The sequence below is a fragment of the Pseudorca crassidens genome, chromosome X (genome assembly GCF_039906515.1).
Source record: "Pseudorca crassidens isolate mPseCra1 chromosome X, mPseCra1.hap1, whole genome shotgun sequence".
In the NCBI taxonomy this organism is placed as follows: Eukaryota; Metazoa; Chordata; class Mammalia; order Artiodactyla; family Delphinidae; genus Pseudorca; species Pseudorca crassidens.
This window is the reverse complement of record NC_090317.1, coordinates 43,767,810-43,786,439: the sequence shown is the minus strand read 5'-3', so window position 1 is coordinate 43,786,439 and position 18,630 is coordinate 43,767,810. Positions and strand designations below refer to the sequence as shown.

At 46.1% G+C, this 18,630-nt stretch overlaps 1 pseudogene; it reads right to left on the bottom strand.

Annotated features, from left to right (window-relative positions):
• Positions 1-1,718: 1,718 nt before the first annotated feature.
• LOC137217324 (nuclear RNA export factor 2-like) overlaps positions 1,719-18,630 on the bottom strand; it is a 29,606-nt pseudogene continuing 12,694 nt past the window's right edge.

The window sequence follows — 18,630 nt, the reverse complement described above, 5'->3', positions numbered from 1 at the left end:
CTGAGGAACCATAAAAACATTAACATTCATTAATATCTTCTTCTGAGGAACCATACTGTAATATACAGTTTTATACCCTGAGTTTTTTTTTTCACATTGTATCATGTCGTGTCAGGAATATTCTGTCTTGCTTTTTGTAACCTACCACTTAAACCCAAACTGTTTCCTTTTTTTTTAACATCTTTATTGGAGTATAATTGCTTTACAATGGTGTGTTAGTTTCTGCTTTATAACAAAGTGAATCAGTTATACATATACATATGTTCTCATATCTCTTTCCTTCTTGGATCTCCCATGAGACTTGCAGCCATATTCACGGTGCTTTTGGCTGGTCCCAGGGGTCATAATATGGATCTTGTTCTCCCCCAAAACTGTGATTGTGCCTTCTGACCTCTATGGAGGACCTCTGAGGGAATGGCACAGAGGATGAGTTTTGCTTCCCACTGCCCCTCCCAGGCACGGAGTGGCTTTCTCAGTTGCGTCTCTCAAAAACATCTAAAAACGTACCGTACCCATAGCTGCCTGGGGCAAGGGAAATAAGATAAGTCAAGCAGCAGAGAGCCCGCAAAGCCTGTAAAGGGTGAGGGTGATGAGGAAAATTCTTGGGGGAATAAGAGTTTTGAAGGCATAGCATAGATTCCAGAGTGCAATGCATAGGCACAAGGTAGGACACAGGCTCAGAAGGTCTGACAGGAAGCCAGGCTTGCACATGTGGCTGACCTTTGGGCTCCTCAAAAGCAGGAGGTGAAGGCTAAGGCAGAGTTGGAGGCAGCCTGGCTAAGCATTGGTGGAGTGCCCCCAATCAGAAGCCAATCTGCAAAGACTAGACAATATTGTTTTCCTTTCCTTTTTGGCTCCAGGCCCTTCAGGAAATCTCTGTCAAGTCACTCTCTGACCACTGATAAAACAGAAGGACAACTTCCGTGAGCACATATCACAAGGATTTCAATCATTGCAAAAATACATATTCCAATGTGTGTATATACTACAATTTGTTTATCCACTCATCCCTTGATGGACAGATGGGTTGTTTCAACCTTTTGAATATAATGAATAATGCTGCTGTGAGCATTCACGTACAATAATTTGTTTTGGCGCCTCTTTCAATTCTTTTGGGTGTACACCTAGGAGTGGAGTAGCTGGGTCATATGGTACTTCTGTGTTAAATTTTGTGAGGAACCAACAAACTGTTCTCCACAGCAGCGAAACCAGTTGTATCCCCACCAACAATGTACAGAAGTTCCAATTTCTCCACATCCTCACCAAAGTTCATCTTGTTATGTTCCTTAAAAAAAAAAGCTATAGGCAATGTAGTAGGTGTGAAGTGGCATCCTATTGTGGCTTTATTTTGCGTTTACCTAACAACTAATAGATTTTCCTCTGATCATTGCTTTTGCTCTGTCACACAGGTTTTGGTATGCTGTGTTTCCATTTTCAATTGTCTACATGTATTTTTAAATTTCCCAACTTGACACATGACATATGTAAACCCATCTAGCTGGGACATAAAGGAGTTTTGATGCATGCACTTTAAATCCCATTGTTATCCCATTTCTGTGCAGAATCTTCATGTTTTATAAATGGAAAAAAAGTGTATAAAAAACCCACTTGTTTGGGTTAGAAGGTGCCTCCTCCTCAGGGATGAAGGCAGGGACGTTGAGGCCTGGACCTACTGGCTCGTGATTGGGGCAGGGAAGAGCAATGGAGGACACACAACATACAGCTTGCAACAGCACTCTTTATTATGAAACCAAACAGCAATCGTGAGTGGGGAAAAGACACAGAACAGCTGACCCTTCAGGTGGCTATGTTACCTGGCCTACAACGTAACTTTGGCTTCTTGGTCAGCCAGGCCTCCAACTCCAGGCATGGGCGTGGCCTGAGGCTGGAGAGAAAAGATGATGTGGATGAAGACAAAGATGACATCCAAGCACTCCTTTTAGGGGATTTCTTTGAAGGCCTCCTCTGGGATCTTGCCCTCGGTCTGGAGAGAAGGAGTCGGAATGTCAGAAGAGCCTGCTCCCCAAGTTCCATTCCCAGGCCACCGGCCTCCACCTTCTTGGCCTCCCTGAAGGCCCAGAAACGTTCATCTTTAACCCACTTGATTTCCAGACCTCACCTTGAGCATACTGCAGATCTGACCAGCTCTGGTGTAGTTCCATTCATTGTCCTGAAGGCACCTGCAGTGGGAGAACAACAGGTGATCTCCATTAGTACCACAGTACAGTCACGCTGACCATGCAATGCCACCTCTAAATCTATGCCACTTTCTTGCTGGGACAAATGTACCAGTATGAACACTATGTGTAATGACGAAGAAAGACCCAGTGAAAAGCAAACCATCTATCACTAGCATTCATGCCCACTAGAATTCAAAACAGAAAAGTAGAGCTGTTCAAAAGAACAAGGGAATTCAATATATACTGATCAAGAAAGATGTTCCAGAAAATAACAAATGGCAAATTCTAAAGTACAAGTCTCCAACCATCTTCTATTGAGATACAATGCACACACCATTTTAAAGTATACAAATCAGTGCTTTTTAGTACATTCACACGATTGTGCAACCACCACAACTATCTAATTCCAAAGTAATTTTACCACCCCAAAAAGAAGCTCCTTAACCATTAGTGATCACTCCCTATTCCTCCCCTTCCCCCAGATCCTGGCAACCACTAATCTGCTTTTGGTCCCTGTGGATTTTCCGATTCTGGACATTTCATACAATATTTGACATTTTGTGACTGGCTTCTTTTACTTAGCATCATGTTTTCAAGGTTCATCCATGTCATGATGTGTATCAGAACAGTATTCTTTTTTATGACTGAATAATATTCTACTACATGGATGTACCAAGATTTATTCATCCATTCATCAGCTACAGGACATTTGGGTTGTTTCCACTTTTCGGCTATTCTCAATAATGCTGCTATGAACGTTCCTGAACAAGTTTTGGAGTGAACATATGTTTTCATTTCTCCTGGTGGGATACTTAGGAGTGGGATTACTGGGTCATATTGTAACTCTGTGTTTAACATTTTGGGGAAGTGCCAAACTGTTTTCCCAAACCACTGCTTCCTTTTATATTCCCATCAGTAACACATGAGAATTCCAATGTCTCCACATCCTCACCAACACTTGTTATCATTTGTTTCACTGATTAAAGCCATCTTAGTGGGTGTGACCTGGTAACTCACTGTGGTTTCAATTTGCATTTCCTTGATGACTAACGATGTTGAGAAGTTTCTCATTTCCTTCTTGGCCATTTATATGTCTCCTTTGGAGAAATGTCCATTCAGAGACTGTCCCCATTTTTAAAAAATTGGGGTGTTTGCCTTTGTATTGTTGAGTTGCAAGGGTTCTTCACATATTCTTGCCAGATATGTGATATGCAAATATTTTCTCCCATTCTGTTGGTGGGCTTTTCACCTTTTTGATACTGTGCTTTGATGCTCAAAAGGTTTTAATTTTGATGAAGTCAACAATTTATCTACTTTTTTTTTTGGTTGCTTGTGCTTTTGGTGTCATATGTAAGAAATGATTGCCTAATTTGTGAAGACTTACACCTACGTTTCCTTCCCAGATTTTTATAGTCTTAGCTCTTACTTTTAGACTTTGATCCATTTTCAGGCTATGTTTGTACATGGAGTGTGAGTCAGGGGTCAAAATTCTTTGGTTTGCATGCGGATACCCACTTGTCCCAGCACCATTTGTTGAAAACACTATTATTTTCCCATCAGATATTTTCAGCACTCTGTCAGGTTGATAATCAGTTGACCATAAATGTGAGGGTTTATCTGTGGACTCTCAGTTCTATTCCACTGATTCATACACTGTCCACAGGCCAGTACCACGTAGTCTTTATTACTGTGGCTTTGTAGCAAGTTTTGAAATTGGGACATGTGAGTCTTCTAACTTTGTTCTTCTCTTTCGAGATTGTTTTGGTGCACTTTCATAGGAAGTTTAGGATAACCTTGTCAATTGCTGCAAAGAAGGATTCTGATAGGGACTGCATTGAACCTAGTTTGCTCTGGGTAGTACTGCCAATGTAATAATATTGCCTTCCAACCCATGAAAATGGAGTGTCTTTCCATTTATTCAGGTCTTCTTTATTTTTTTCAACAGCATTTTATAGACTTGGGAGTATGAGATTTGCACTTCATTTGTTACATTTGTATCAAAGCATTGTACTATTTTGAGGCCATGGTAACTGGGCTTGCTTTCTTAATTTCATTTTTGGGTTGTTCATTGCAAGTACACGGAAATACAAATAAGTTTTGTATATTGGTCTTGTATCCTGCAACTTTGGTGAACTTGGTTATCAGCTCTAGTAGGGTGTTTTCTTGGTTGGTTGGTTGGTTGGTGTGTGTGTGGATTGTCCTGGATTTTCCATACACAAGATAATGTCACTGAGCATTATACCATCTAGAAAAACCTTTACACATATAATAGTATGACACCTTTTTCATGGGCTCACTTTTATTTTTTGGAAGCAAAATATTCAAAAAGCTATTTTTCCAAATTGCTTTCAAGTTTCCATGATTCACTCCCCCGCACATTCCCATGCACACCCAGCACTCACTTCTGAGACCACTCGAGTTTCATCCCAGACAGGGTGGAGAAAGCCTGCACCATTTCCTGCTGCTCCTGGGAGAGGGAGGAGGGTGTAGGCATTGGGATGGAGAACGCACTCTTGAGTCTCACTGGGGCTGGCATCCCTCACAAACAGTTCGTCATTCACAATGCATAGACTGGAGGAAAAATGAGCCCTCAGACATGGACACATGGACCACCCCACACCCCAAACAACGATCCTGCTCCCACTGCCACTCAGCAACTAGTTTCCTTCCATACCCCTGCTGTGTCTGTATCCCAGGTTCCGTTACTGGTACCTCTGCCCCTCCCCACAAAGCCCACCTTTGGAGAGACTGTCTACCACCTTCACTCGATTTATAGGTTTATCCCCAACCCACGGGCAATTTTGCATTTACCCTTTACCACAGCCCAAGGAGTGGACGGTCTGATCGCCATTCTCGGAAGAAGACACTGAGTCACAGAGACGTCATGTGACTTGACTAAGGTCACACAGCGAGTGAGTGTTGGGTCAAGGAGAGAACCCATAGGCCGATTCCAGAGCCCATGAAGACTCACACTTCCAGATCCCATGTTCTTCTTAACCACTAGGCTAGACTGCTCCTGGGATCTCCCTGCTGGCTTTCCACAATTCTGAGTAAACCTAAGATCTGCGCCACCACATTCCCACGCCCCTGAGCCCAGGCTGGGATGGGCATTCCCGCCCACAACAGGGCTCTCACCTGGCATAGCTGGCAGGGGTAGCGATGAAGATCCGGGTGAAGGCACGCACACAGCCCTGAGAACTTCCTTCCACTTCAACAGCAAACAAACAACAGTACCCCTTAGAGCCACACGTGCTGTACATGCTCACGTGGTGGTCCCCAGTCAGGGTGTGACTGGACATTCATGCTGAGAGGGTAGTTGTTCACAGGGGCCAGGGTGTCGGGTATGGGGAGGGCAACTATAAGAGCAGTCTGCACCCAGTGACAGGACCCCTGACGACCACTGCCCAAGTTCACGGGATGCATTTTTCACAGCCGCCCAAGAGGTGGATACTACTACCCTGTTTTGCAAATGAGGAAACTGAGAGGTTCAGTAACAGCCCAAGTTCTCAGAGTAAGGATCTGGGATGAGAGCCACCAAAATCCACAGCCTGTGTCCCCAACGCCCAGGGTGTGCAGGGCAGACAGGCATGGACACAGCTCAGACCTGGATTGTCTGTGGAAAGCCTGAGGGCAGGAGAACACATTGGGGAAGGGGAGGGGAGAGGAGGGGAGGGGAGGTGGGGGAGGGCAGGTGGGGAGGGGAGGGGTGGAATGCAGGGAAGGGAAGGGAAGGGAAGGGAAAGGAAGGGAAGGGGTCAGGGAAGCTAGGTGGTTCTGGGAGTGAGCCTGGCCAGGGGGAGGCAGCAGTGGGCCATCTGCGCTGGGGGTCTACACACACTCACCTGCCTTGAACACTCCGCAGACGGAGAAGCAGAGCATCGATTCCTGAAAGGGAAGAGCCCAGGCGCCCAGTCACCACCTCCACCTCCCACCCACCTGCGGCTTCCTGGGCCCACGCGAGGGAGGAAGCAGGCGCTCACCGTCTGGAACCACGTGTCCACCACGAAGGAGCTGAAGGCATGCTGAGTCTTGGGCAACACACCGAGTGTGTGCACAATGACACATTTTGTGTGCTTCAGCAGCTGGACCCGTAGGTCTGTGAGGGGAGGGGAAGCAAGCGAAGGTGAGGGGCTGCCACGCCCTGGGCCCTATGATTGACCCCTTCACCGCCCTTTCCCACCCAGTCTTCCCATCACACACGCATGGGGGTCCTTGAGCTTCTTCATATTCCTGCTGTCCTTGAAGTACTTGCACAAGGTGCTTCTAGGAGACAAAGAGGAAGAGTGGGTGGTGGGCGTATGTAGGAGCTGGCCTGTGCCTGCTGCGGAGCCACACGGCCCGGGAGCAGAGTCTGGGCTGTGATGCTCACATGGCTGCGTCCTCGGAGTGGAAGGGAATCGTCAGGGAGAAGCAGGCCTCCTCATGATAAGCACCAAGGAGATGCTGTCGGTCTCCACAGTCATGGATCAAGTAATACCTGAGGGGGAGTAATGAGGACAGTCGATCTCTGTGGTCTGGACCTCAAATGAGACGTGAGAAGTCCGATGAGCAGACCTGTGCTTAGGTGGCCGCAACTGTCCTAGCCCTCCTCCCCTTGCTCAGACTCCCAAGGGTACTTACAGCTGCAGGAATTGCAGGATTAGACTCTTCAGTGTCTCAGATCCTTTATAGCTTTCCTGGAATCAAAAGGCATTTGAGATTGTGTGGCTGATAAAGCCTCTCCTGCACCTCGCTAAATGTTGTTTGATCCTCTTCGTCACCTTGCAGGGCTTTATTACGTAGGGAGTGTCAACGTCAATGTTAATTGGTGAGGGTAACTCCTGCCCATCCTGGAGAAGGGAAGAGGAAATCAGGAGTGGAGACCAGGGGAGTGTTCCTGGATTACCGGGGAAAAAGATGGGTCCAGGAGGGTGAGTGTCAGAGGTCAGGTGTGAGGGTGACTGTCAGAGGTCAGGTGTGAAAGGGCACTGGAAATTCCATGAGAGAGCTTACAGTGGATGTCTTCATCATGAGGTCTTGGAAGTCTCTAGTGTTATATGCAACTTGTGTGTGTGGGTATTTATGGGTATTTTTCCAGCAAGTATATCCATGTCATTTTCAGGAGTCCATGTCCCCCAAAATGGTTAAGGTTCTGATGCTAATATGTGATCTAGGCAAGACCCAAAGGGCTTGAGGGCAGGTGCAGAGGCCACCGACATTCGTAAGAGACAATGATTTACGTAGGCACTTACCAGGCGTAACAACTTTGGGAAACATTCTCTGATGGCCCTGTCCAAAACCAAAAATAGAGAAGAGGTGGTTGATAGTTCAAGGTTGCAATGCTTCCTTTGAGTTAAAACAGTAATACCATAAACAGAGATCAGTGTGTTCTGGCCAATCCAGCAGCACACTTTGCCCACCTCTGCTCCTGATTTTAAGGGTTTTCGGTCCACTTGCCTGTTGAGCACTGAGCATCTGTCATCTTACTGTCTGAAAGGCACTGTCTCCTCATCTCTCTCAGTACCTTCACTTTAATATTCCTTCCCTGCCTCCCTTCCTCTCCTTCGCCTGGGTAGCTCCCACCCAGACTACTCGGACTCCCTTCTCCAGTGCCACAGGGACCAGCATTTCAAACCCGTGCTGCATGGCTTCCTTCTCCTCCCTCCCTTCCTCCAGGGCCCCACTGAAGGCTGTGGGGAGAAGAGCGGATGGAGTGGGAGCCCGGGGCTCTGCTACCTCACTGGGGGTCCAGCACTCTGGCAAGACCCCGACACCCCCCAGGGATGGCCCAGGATCCTGGGCCAGCGAGGTGAGTGAGGTGGGGCTCAGGGAGGGAGATGGAGGGGATGAAGACAGAAAGGGAGTGAAGGTAGGAAGGGAGAGATGAGAGAGACATAGGGGCACAGAGACAGGGGAGAGAGAGACAACAAAGGGAAGGGAAAGAAGCTCTCCCATGGTCGGGGTCAGGGAAGAAGAGAGAAGAAAGGGGAAACGGCACACCTGTTGCGGCTCTTCACCTGCCCCAGAATCGCCCAGACACACCAGGTAGGAAGGGAAAATATGCACGTGTTGGGCTGGGGGCCCGCTGGATGCTGGCTGAAACTATGTCACCTGTGTGAGCTCAGCCAGACTTGGGCACGGGAAACCGAGCAGCCATGGGGGCAGATCTTCCCCAGAAGGAGGAAAGGGTCAGGTCCCAGCTCAGTATGGGGCTGAGGATCCGTGGCCCCCTCTGATGATCACCGTCTTCTCTCCCGATGACCCCTGCAACTGTCTGAGTTGGTTCTTTATCTGAGGAATCATACCTGTCTCAGGCTGCCCAGGGCTCCTGTGAAGGACCAGGCGGGATGATGCGACGTGCGCAGGGAGGGATGGGAAGTGCCCCTCAGGCCTGCCCTTCTGTCTCCTCTACCACCTCTGCCCTCTGCCTTCCACTCCTGCCTCAGGAAGCCCTCTGATCACTGGCGGGGGCCCACATCTGGCCCCTTGACTCACGGAGCCTTGCTTTTTCCCAAGGAGGGTCCAGCTCCTGGCACTGGGCCAGAAGAATGGATGTCATGACAGCAGCCACCCATGGCCTCAGCCCTCAGCATGACGCAGGAAAGCCCCCATGTCAACCTGGGGAAGGAGGGGGTATCCCTTTGGAGGAAGAGGAAGAGGGCCCCTCTCAGAACGGGGGAGGCAAACCCCATCTCAGCACGAAGAAGGAAGGCTTCTCTCAGCAAGAGGCCCTGGACTGGAGGACCCTTCTCAGTCCAGGGCGCCAGCATCTGAATCAAGGCTGGTCGCTCCTGGTCCTGGTGAGGAGGAGAAGTCCTGCTTCCTGGGGCACACTCTTGGGAGGCCTTGCTGGAATATAGCTGGGCACAGAGAGCTGGAAACAGACCCCAGAGCGCCTGCAGAGGTGAGCAGGTCAGGGGAAGGAAACTCCTCACCGGTGATAGGCACAGAGAGAGCAGAAGGTGGGGCCTGTGATCCTCCCAGAAGACCAGGGCTGCCACCTTTGGCAAAGGGGCACTGTCACAGATAGTCTAGGCTCCCATGGGTGAAGGTCACCAAGAAGGGTGACAGGGTGTTCACACTGACCTTACATAGGTGGACTGGTCTGGGAAGGTGTCACACAATGGGTTCCCTTGCAGCCACAGCTCTTCAAGCTTCAGCCCTTGCATCTTGCTCAACTCCCACATAGACGTCAGCTGAGAAATATGGCGTGGAAGTGGGAAAAGGAATCCCAGGGAAAGAGGGACATCTGGATCCCTGCACGCCCAGAACCCTCCCTCCCACACAGGTACCTTCACCTGCCTCCTGTCATCACTCTGATGGCCACTAACATGCCCCACCCCCCACTCTCAACCCAACTTTGACCTGGCTCCCTCTTCTCACCTCATTTTTGGAGAGGTTCAGGATCTTGACCGTGGGGGCCATCTGTATAATGTCAGACAGGCCATCCAGCTGGTACAGTTTGTTGCTGCTCAAGTTCAAGGACAACAGCTTTGGGGCAAGAAGAGGTAGAGTGAAGGTTACTATCTAGGACCTTGGAGACAAATCTGCCCTCCTCCCCATCTCTTCCATCCCCTACCCTAATACCAGCACTGGGCCTACAGCCTCACCTCAGGGAAATACTTTTCGATAACCTGCAGGGTGGCAGCCATGCAGCTTCTTCGATTCAGAAATATATCAATATCATAGCCCACCAAGTCTTCAGGAAGGAGAGGGGAGGGAATAGGATGGCTGAGTGGGGTGTGGGGCCAGCACCCGCCCCTCCCCACGTTACCATCCCTAAGTTCTCCCTCCAGGAAGGCCCCTCTGCCCTCGCACGCCCTAGAATTACTGCTGTCAGCCATACCTGGGTCAACGTAGAGCCTCTGGAGGTCAAGAGCTTGCTGGGAGACATCAAATCGTTTGCTCAAGGTCAGCTGCGGAGAGAGAGATGGAGAGAGCCGCTCTGAGGCTGTGGTGGTGGCAGGGAAATCGGGGGCGAGCGGGACGGGGGACTGGAAGAAGGAGAGGTGGGTCTGAGCGCTGGCACACTACTCGCCGTGAGTCTCCATTACCTTTAGCTGCTCCATTTCTTCTGGCTTCAACTTATCCCGCACAGAGTAGGGAACAGCGGAGGGGCTGACAAAGACAGGTATCTGCAGGAAGAAGAGGTGGGGTAAGCACCAGGAACTCTAGTTCCAAAGAAGACAACCAGCCCCTGGCCTGTACTCCTTCCTCAGGATGAGGTACACGTAACGCCCTCGACACACACCTTTCGGCTCTCCTCGTCACGAATCTTGTAGCTGACATCCATCAATGCAGAGGCAGTGCTAGCTTCCTGGACAAAGAACCGAGCCCCATTTTGCATAAAGTGGAACTACAGGGATTGAATGCAACAGCAACAGTTTCAGAAGCCAGCAGACCCTGCTGAATCAAGTCTCTCTCTCCCCCTTCCCTGTGCCCACGCGTCTGGCTTCGGCATTCTTTCTTACGTCCACTGCAGTGAAAGGGACACTGCAATGGCTCTGGATTGAGTTCATTAGCCATGTTTTGTCATACTTTATCCCATAAGGAATCTAAGGATGAAAAGAAGCAATGGGAGAGAGGACAGACAACAGGGAATTTAGGTTGCAGGAGGAACCTTTTCCTCTTCTTTTCCGGGCTTCTACTGAGCTTGAAAGGGCTTGTAAAGAAGGGACCACTGGCATGATTTCTTACGGGTGTGCGTAATATGGATTTCCTAAGTACTCTTTCTCTCCAGTCAAACTCTCTTCCACATAATCAAGGTGTCAGAGATGATGTTCCTTTTATAAATTTCCAGGAGATCCTACCCAGCGCACACACTGCTTGCCCCTCAGACAAGGTCTCCAGAGGCTCGACCCTCCGTCTCCCACACTCAGCTTGCCAAGCTGAGACCTCCAATGTGGAGTTGCTCCATATCCTTGGCAGTAGTTTCCATCTTTGCTTTGAGACAGGCTCCTCCGTTCTCCTCACGGTCAGCCTGTTCCCTTTACATTGCTTCTCTGAACCTGCCCTTAGATGAACAAGACTGTTAACTCCTGGTAATAAAAAGGACAGATTACAAACTGTCCCCAGTGAAAGAAACCAGCATCTCTACATGAGACCAACACAACTCCCCCTGCCTTTTCTCTCCTGCACATTCCATACATTTTTCAGGATACTCACTGTGACCCTGAACCAGCTCCCTGGGGTTCCATCTTGTGTGTCCTCCCCCTTTCTCTCTCCAGAGGTTTTCTCTTTCTCTACACAGTAGTATGCATGTGGCCTTCACTATGCCATTTCACTCCTCTCTTGTTGCCTCGGATGGTACAGGGAGAGCTGCAGGGGGGATGTGGAGAGAAGGACGGTGAGTGGCCATAAGTGCTAAGAAAGTCTTCTGTACACCCTCGCCTCTTTGACACCAGCACTACAATTAGGATTGCTCAACCATTATTTCACTTCTAGCATGCTTCAGTTTTGCAGTGAGAGAAGAAAAACAAGTCCACGGAGCGTGAGAGCGGTGCATAGTTCCAGGGGCTGCTGTGTACAAACCCTGCTGCCTGGCCACTTACTGTCTTACTTCGGGGTCCTCCTGGACATCCCTCTTCACCACGTTTCCATCATCCTCCTGGAGGTGTGAGGGCTGAGGCTCACACCCATCGTGTTCATAATGAGGGCACCTCTCGCCAGAATTACCTGGGAAAGAACTCCAACCTTTCTTTCTTCCTTGAGGTGGTCTACCACCATCACTGTATTCTGAAAAGAGGAGCAAAAATACAAGTTTGCAGACACATCTGTGGTCCACTTACCACGTACCATGTCTTAGGCTAACAGCATGGTAGGGCAGGCAAAGTGCCAACCTGGCCTAAGGGACCAGTCCCACAAGCCTCAGAAAGGACACTCTTCTGCCTGCCCAGAGAGGACAGCCTTATCCGACAGATGGCACTATCAGGGGAAGAATCGAGGAGGAGCAGGATGAGGAAGAGGACGACAAGGAGGACAAAGAGGGAGGAGGGAGGAGAGGACAACTGCGCTGAAACTTTTAAAACAGTGGAGCAGGACTGATAAAGAACCGAGGTGTATGCGTCCATGGGTTAGACTGGACACCAGTCATATAGATACCAGGAAGGCACCCGAATCTTGCCTTCTCTCAGGACTTTCCAGCAACCACACCAATACCTCTCTCATGCTTCCCAAATCCAATGAGCCACCAAACCGATTCCACTAACAACCAGCAAGCTAACTGGACTTCCTTTGCCAGTGCACTTGGAGCTTTAATGTCAGGTGGCACTGAGGTAACGGCCTCCTGAACTGTCTCCCTCCTTCCAGCCTTGCCCTGAACAATACTCCGTTGGAAAGAGCCAGAGTGAGCTCTCTATTGGGCCAGCCTGAAATGCCTTTCAGCTCAGCAGGCAACTCTTCCTAACTTCAGCCCTTCTATAATAAGGGTATGAATGATAACCTGGAATGATGTTTCAACCACCATTTCCAAGTGTCTAGGGATTCTTCTTTTTGCATTCTATAACTGGTTTCTAATTTGATTCCATGGTGGCCAGGGAACACTCTGTGAGATTTCAATTCTTCATTTTTTCATTTATATTTATTTATTTTATATTTAATTTTTTTTTTTTTTTGCGGTACGCGGGCCTCTCACTGTTGTGGCCTCTCCCGTTGTGGAGCACATGATCCGGATGCGCAGGCTCAGCAGCCATGGTTCACGGGCCCAGCCGGTCCACGGCATGTGGAATCTTCCCAGACTGGGGCATGAACCCGTGTCCCCTGCATCGGCAGGCGGATTCTCAACCACTGGGTCACCAGCAAAGCCCCTATTTTTATATTTTTTAATATATTTATTTCTTTATTTATGGCTGCGTTGGGTCTTCATTGCTGCACACGGGCTTTCTCTACTTGCGGCTAGTGGGGGCTACTCTTTGTTGCGGTGCCTGGGCTTCTTGTTGCGGCGGCTTCTCTTTATGCGGAACATGGGCTCTAGGCGCGCGGGCTTCAGTAGTTGCGGCACGCAGCCTCAGTAGTTGTGGCTCGAGGGCTCTAGAGCACAGGCTCAGTAGTTCTGGCGCACGGGCTTATTTGCTCCGCGGCATGTGGGATCTTCCTGACGTTGGCTCAGAACTGTGTCCCCTGCATTGGCAGGCGGATTCTGAACCACTGCACCACCAGGGAAGTCCCTCAATTCATTTAGAATTTATTGAGGTTTTTCTGATTGTCGAGGAGATGGTCTAACTTGGTGAATGTTACAGAGACCCTCCGGGAAAATCCTGTACTCTGCTGTTGGTGGGCGGACTGTTCTCTTTATGTCATGTATATCTTGTTAGTTTACTGTGTTATTCAGGTCTCCTGTATCCTTGCTGATTTTCTCCCTAGTAATTCTGTCACTTGCTAAGAGGGAGGTGGGTATGGAAGGCCCCCACTATAATTATAGATCTGGCTCTTTCTCCTTTCAGCTCCGTCAGTTTTTGCTTCATGTACTTTGAGGCTCCTTTGTTTGGTGCGTACACATTTAGGATCTTTATGTCTCCCTGGTGTCCAGATCTTTCATCATTCTGTAAGGCCTCTCTTTGGTTCTTGTTCATTTTCTTTACTCTGACATCTACTGTACTGGATACTGAAGCCACAGTCACGCTTAGAAAGTGTCCTGGTTATATCTCACCTTGTCTTCACTCCTAGGAGTTGTGTTGCTGTTCACCCCTCTGCCCACAAATTCTCCCCTCCAACATATCTAATTCACCATGCGAAGAGATGTGGAAGCCTTTTGGCATGTGCAGAAATAAGATAGTGTCAATTCTCTCTCCTTCTGGGGGCTTTTCCAGTTATGAAGTTCTGGAGATGAAAAGAGGGAGGCTGGGATGCAGATAAGGAATTGGACTGACAGTTCCTGTCACATGGTACACACACAGTACACATTAATAAATGAATGAGAAGCAGGATAGAAACTACACATATGCCCTTTTAGTCTTTCTATACACATCTGAATGTTTCAAAGTAAGTTAAGATCACACTTTACTTGGTTTTTTACAATAGACTTTGAGGAAACTTTTCACTTCTGTTTTTAAAATATATATTTTCCATTGAGGGGAAAAAGAAAAATGTGTAGAAAATGGAGAGCGATGCCACCTGGTGACCAGAGTCAGAACTGCAGGTGTAAAAGTCTGAACTGGGGCCTTGGCAAAGGATGGGGGATGGAAGGGACTGTGGTGTTGGTGGGGAGGGGAATGAATTTCATCCTAAAAGCAAGATTTCTAGACTTCACACTGGCAGCGATCCTTCTGTATTCATGCCCATGCTGGGATCTTCAAGCCCTGGGACTGGAAATCTGGCCCCTAAGTGAACTGAGTCGAAAGCTGCATGAGTTAGTGTATGAATAATTGGTGTAAAGAAATTTGAGGCAAAGGGATGTATACAAATACACACACATACAAAAAACTGTCAAATCAATTCTTTTGATCTGCTTCCGAAGCCATGAATATATGAATAGCGTATTGGTAATCAGTTTGCAATCTTTTGTATTTTCAACATTTTATTCAATGTTTCCATTCTGGAAACAGCATAGAAATGCAAAGTTATAAAATAAAAACATCTTCTATCTTCAACAATCCACACTCAGTGATTTATTACCAAAGAAATCTGTTTAGTGTCTAAGTCAATAAATGTATTTCTGCACTATTATTTTGTGACTTGGCTGCTGATATATCTGTTTAACAAAACTTATCTCAGTACTTTGTTAGGGCACCAATGAATACTTCTCTTTGTTTAACACGTATGGAAAAATATAGACATGCGTTTTAAGAAACCAAAATTACATTGCCACACCCATCTGTCCCTACCTTTTGCCCACCATAATACAAAGAGAGTTTCTCTTCACTTACAGGTGCCTACTCTCCAGCTTTTTCTCTGTATGTAATGCACTAACATATTTAATCACCCTCATACACCCATGTTCATATATATTCTTTTGCAGAAAAAGGGTCATCATATTTTACTTTGTACATCATGACAACCCTGTTTGCTTAATATGATTCATTTCCTATTAATTTATTTAGTTTGGTTTCTTTTCAAGTGGTTTTTCTGTGCATCCGCTCTTGATATCATTGACCTAACTCTACTGTTTAAGAATATTTTGTACATTGAAGAGATAAACCTACGTCTGAATACAATATCCCCCAGATTTTCCACACCTTTTGTGACTTTTGTAATGCAGAGGATATCTAATCCTTTTTAATGAGTTTTAGTGTTTTTATTTCACTTCAAGTTGTTTTAGAGAGAACAACTGAATAATAATGCCTTCTAGGATGTCGAATGTCAGTTCATAGGATAAAATGTAACTCCAGATTACTTTGTGTAACTCCAGATTATGAATCCTGGAGCAGCAATTGGTAAGGTTGTTTCTAGGTCACGTTACTTAACTTTTAAGTTCTGTTCCCTGAAATGAATTCAGCAAGGTAGCAGGGTACAAGATTAATATACAGAAATCTGTTGCATTTCATTACACGAATAATGAAATATCAGAAAGGAAAGTAAACAAATAATCCCATTTAAAATCCCATCAAAAAATGAAATACCTAAGAATAAACTTAACCAAGACGTGAAAGACCTATATGATGAAAACTATAGAACATTGATAAAAGAAATGGAAGGTGATTCAGAGACATGGAAAGGTGTCCCATGCTCTTAGACTGGAAGACTTAATATTGTTAAAATGGCCATACTACCCAAAGCAATCGACAGACTTAATGTAATCCCTATCAAAATACCTGTTACATTTTTCATAAAACTAGAACTAATAATCCAAAAATCTATATGGAACCACAAAAGACCCAGAATTGCCAAAGCAATCCTGAGGAAAAGAACAGAGCTGGAGGCATAACCCTTCCAGACTTCAGGTCATACTACAAAACTACAGTAATCAAAACAGCATGGTACTGGTACAAAAACAGACAGATAGATCAATGGATAGAACAGATAGCCTAGGAATAAACCCACCCACCTACGGTCAAGTAATCTTCAATAAAGGAGGCAAGAATATACAATGGAGAAAAGACTGTCTCTCCAACAAGTGATGCTGGGAAAGCTGGACAGCTCCATGTAAATCAATGAAATCAGAACACTCCCTCACACCATATACAAAAATAAACTTGAAATGATTTAAAGACCTAAATATAAGACGTGACACCATAAAACTCCTAGAAGAGAACATAGGTGAAACACTCTCTGACATAAATCGTAGCAATATTTTCTTAGATCAGGGCCCCAAGGCAAAATAAATTAAAGCAAAAATAAACAAATGGGACCTAATTAAACTTAAAATCATTTGCACAGTCAAGGAAGCCATCAACAAAATGAAAAGACAACTTATGGAATGGGAGAAAAATGTTTGCAAGTGATGTGACTGACAAGGGGTTAATATCCAAAAATATACAACTCCATATCAAAATATAAACAACTCAATCAAAAAATGGGCAGAAGATCTAAATAGATATTTTTCCAAAGGAGACATAAAGATGGCCAACAGGCACATGAAAAGATGCTCAACATCACTAATTACTAGAGAAATGCAAATCAAAACCTCACATGAGTCAGAATGGTTATCATTGAAAAGTCTGCAAATAATAAATGCTGGAGAGGGTGCGGAGAAAAGGGAACCTCCTACACTGTTGGTTTGAATGTAAATTGGTGCAGCCACGTGGAGAGCAGTATGGAGGTTTCTTAAATAGCTAAACACAGAGCTGCCATAGGATCCAGCAATCCCACTCCTGGGTATATATCCAGAAAGAAATGAAAACTCATACACACACATACACACACACACACACACACACACACACACACATTGGACTATTACTCAGCCATTTGCAGCAACATAGTTGGACTTAGAGAATATTATACTTACTGAAGTAAGTCAGACAGAGAAAGACAAATATTATATGATATCACTTATATGTGGAATCTAAAAAATAATACAAATGAATCTATATACAAAACAGAAACAGTCTCACAGACATAGAAAACAAACTTATGGTTACCAAAGGGGAGAAGGAGGTGGGAGGGACAAATTAGGAGTATGAGACTGACAGATACAAGCTACTATACATAAAATAGATAAGTAACAAGGATTTATGGTAAAGTACGGGGAATTGTATTCAATAACTTTTAATAACATATAATGGGAAATAATCTGATATCCGAATCACTTTGCTGTGCACCTGAAACTAACACAATATTGTAAATCAACTGTACTTCAATTTTAAAAAATACACACAAAAAATTCTGATTCTGATCATTTATAAGTACCTATTGGTCTTGAAAAGAGTTTAGGATTAAATGAGATAAAATGTAAAACCCCTTTCATATAGTAGTTGTGTACATGTTAATATCCTACCATTCAGGTTCTCTTTCCAAAGGGCAACAGCTTGTGCTGCCTTCTGGGTCCAGTTCAGCACCTCAAGAATCAGTTAGTCATTGTGGTCCCCACACCCAGTCCTCTTGGCCCACGGAGTAGGATTTCATCCCTACCATCATCTTCATGTCCAATGGGGAGCATGACACAGCCCAGATTCCACATCAGGCGAGGTTTCCACTATCAGTCTTTTAAGCCCTGGAATTCTATCATCTAAAACAGGAGGCTGCTGCTTGATCTGTGTAGAGGGCAAAGTGTAGACATGTGACCCTGGAAAATTTACACATTCCGTGAGTCTGAGGTTGGCCCTCTGTAAAATGGGACTAAGGGCGCCTACTTCTAGACTTGTAAGAAGAAAAGGAGAAAATCTCAAAGAATGTCTGGCAGGCAATAGGACTTTGAGATATATTACTCCTGGCCCACCTTGCCTCCTCTGTCCTATAAAATAGATTTGAAACAGCATCTGGAAATGTAGCAGCAAGAAGTGAACTTTGGTGCTTCATCATTTCCTTTTTCCTCATGCTTTCTTGTCTCCTTTTTTTCATTCTAGTTTGACCAGAGGCAATTTCTTATTGAGCCCCAGGAAGAAGGATTAGCACAGAAGAGCAAAGAACAGGAACAGGTCAGCTAGACAGAAGTCATCAAACGTATGTCCAGTTCCAGAGCCATCAACTGACCACAGGACCTGGGTTGAGTCTCTTCCCCTGTGTCGGCCTGAGTCCTAACATAGAAGTACACTCAATATAGAAACAGGGGTTAGGGGTGGGGCCTTTTTGGTCAGAAGACCAGGATTTGATACTGGGAACCATTACTGGCTGGTTGACTTATCTTGAGCAAGTAATTCATCTAATATGTGTGCTATAATTGTTGCTATCTTTTATTACTATTGTGGGTTTATTCTTTCAGTTTTATGAGTATTATTGTTTTTCTTACCACCCAGCCAAGTGTGAATGGTAGGAGTGGTGATTAGCACAAAGTTAGGGATGAACCCAACTGAGGGTGGAGAATATAGGAAGGGAAGACAGAGAATGGAGGTGAAGTAAGGAGACAAGCCCTGGACTCTCTCTGGATGCCAGGCCC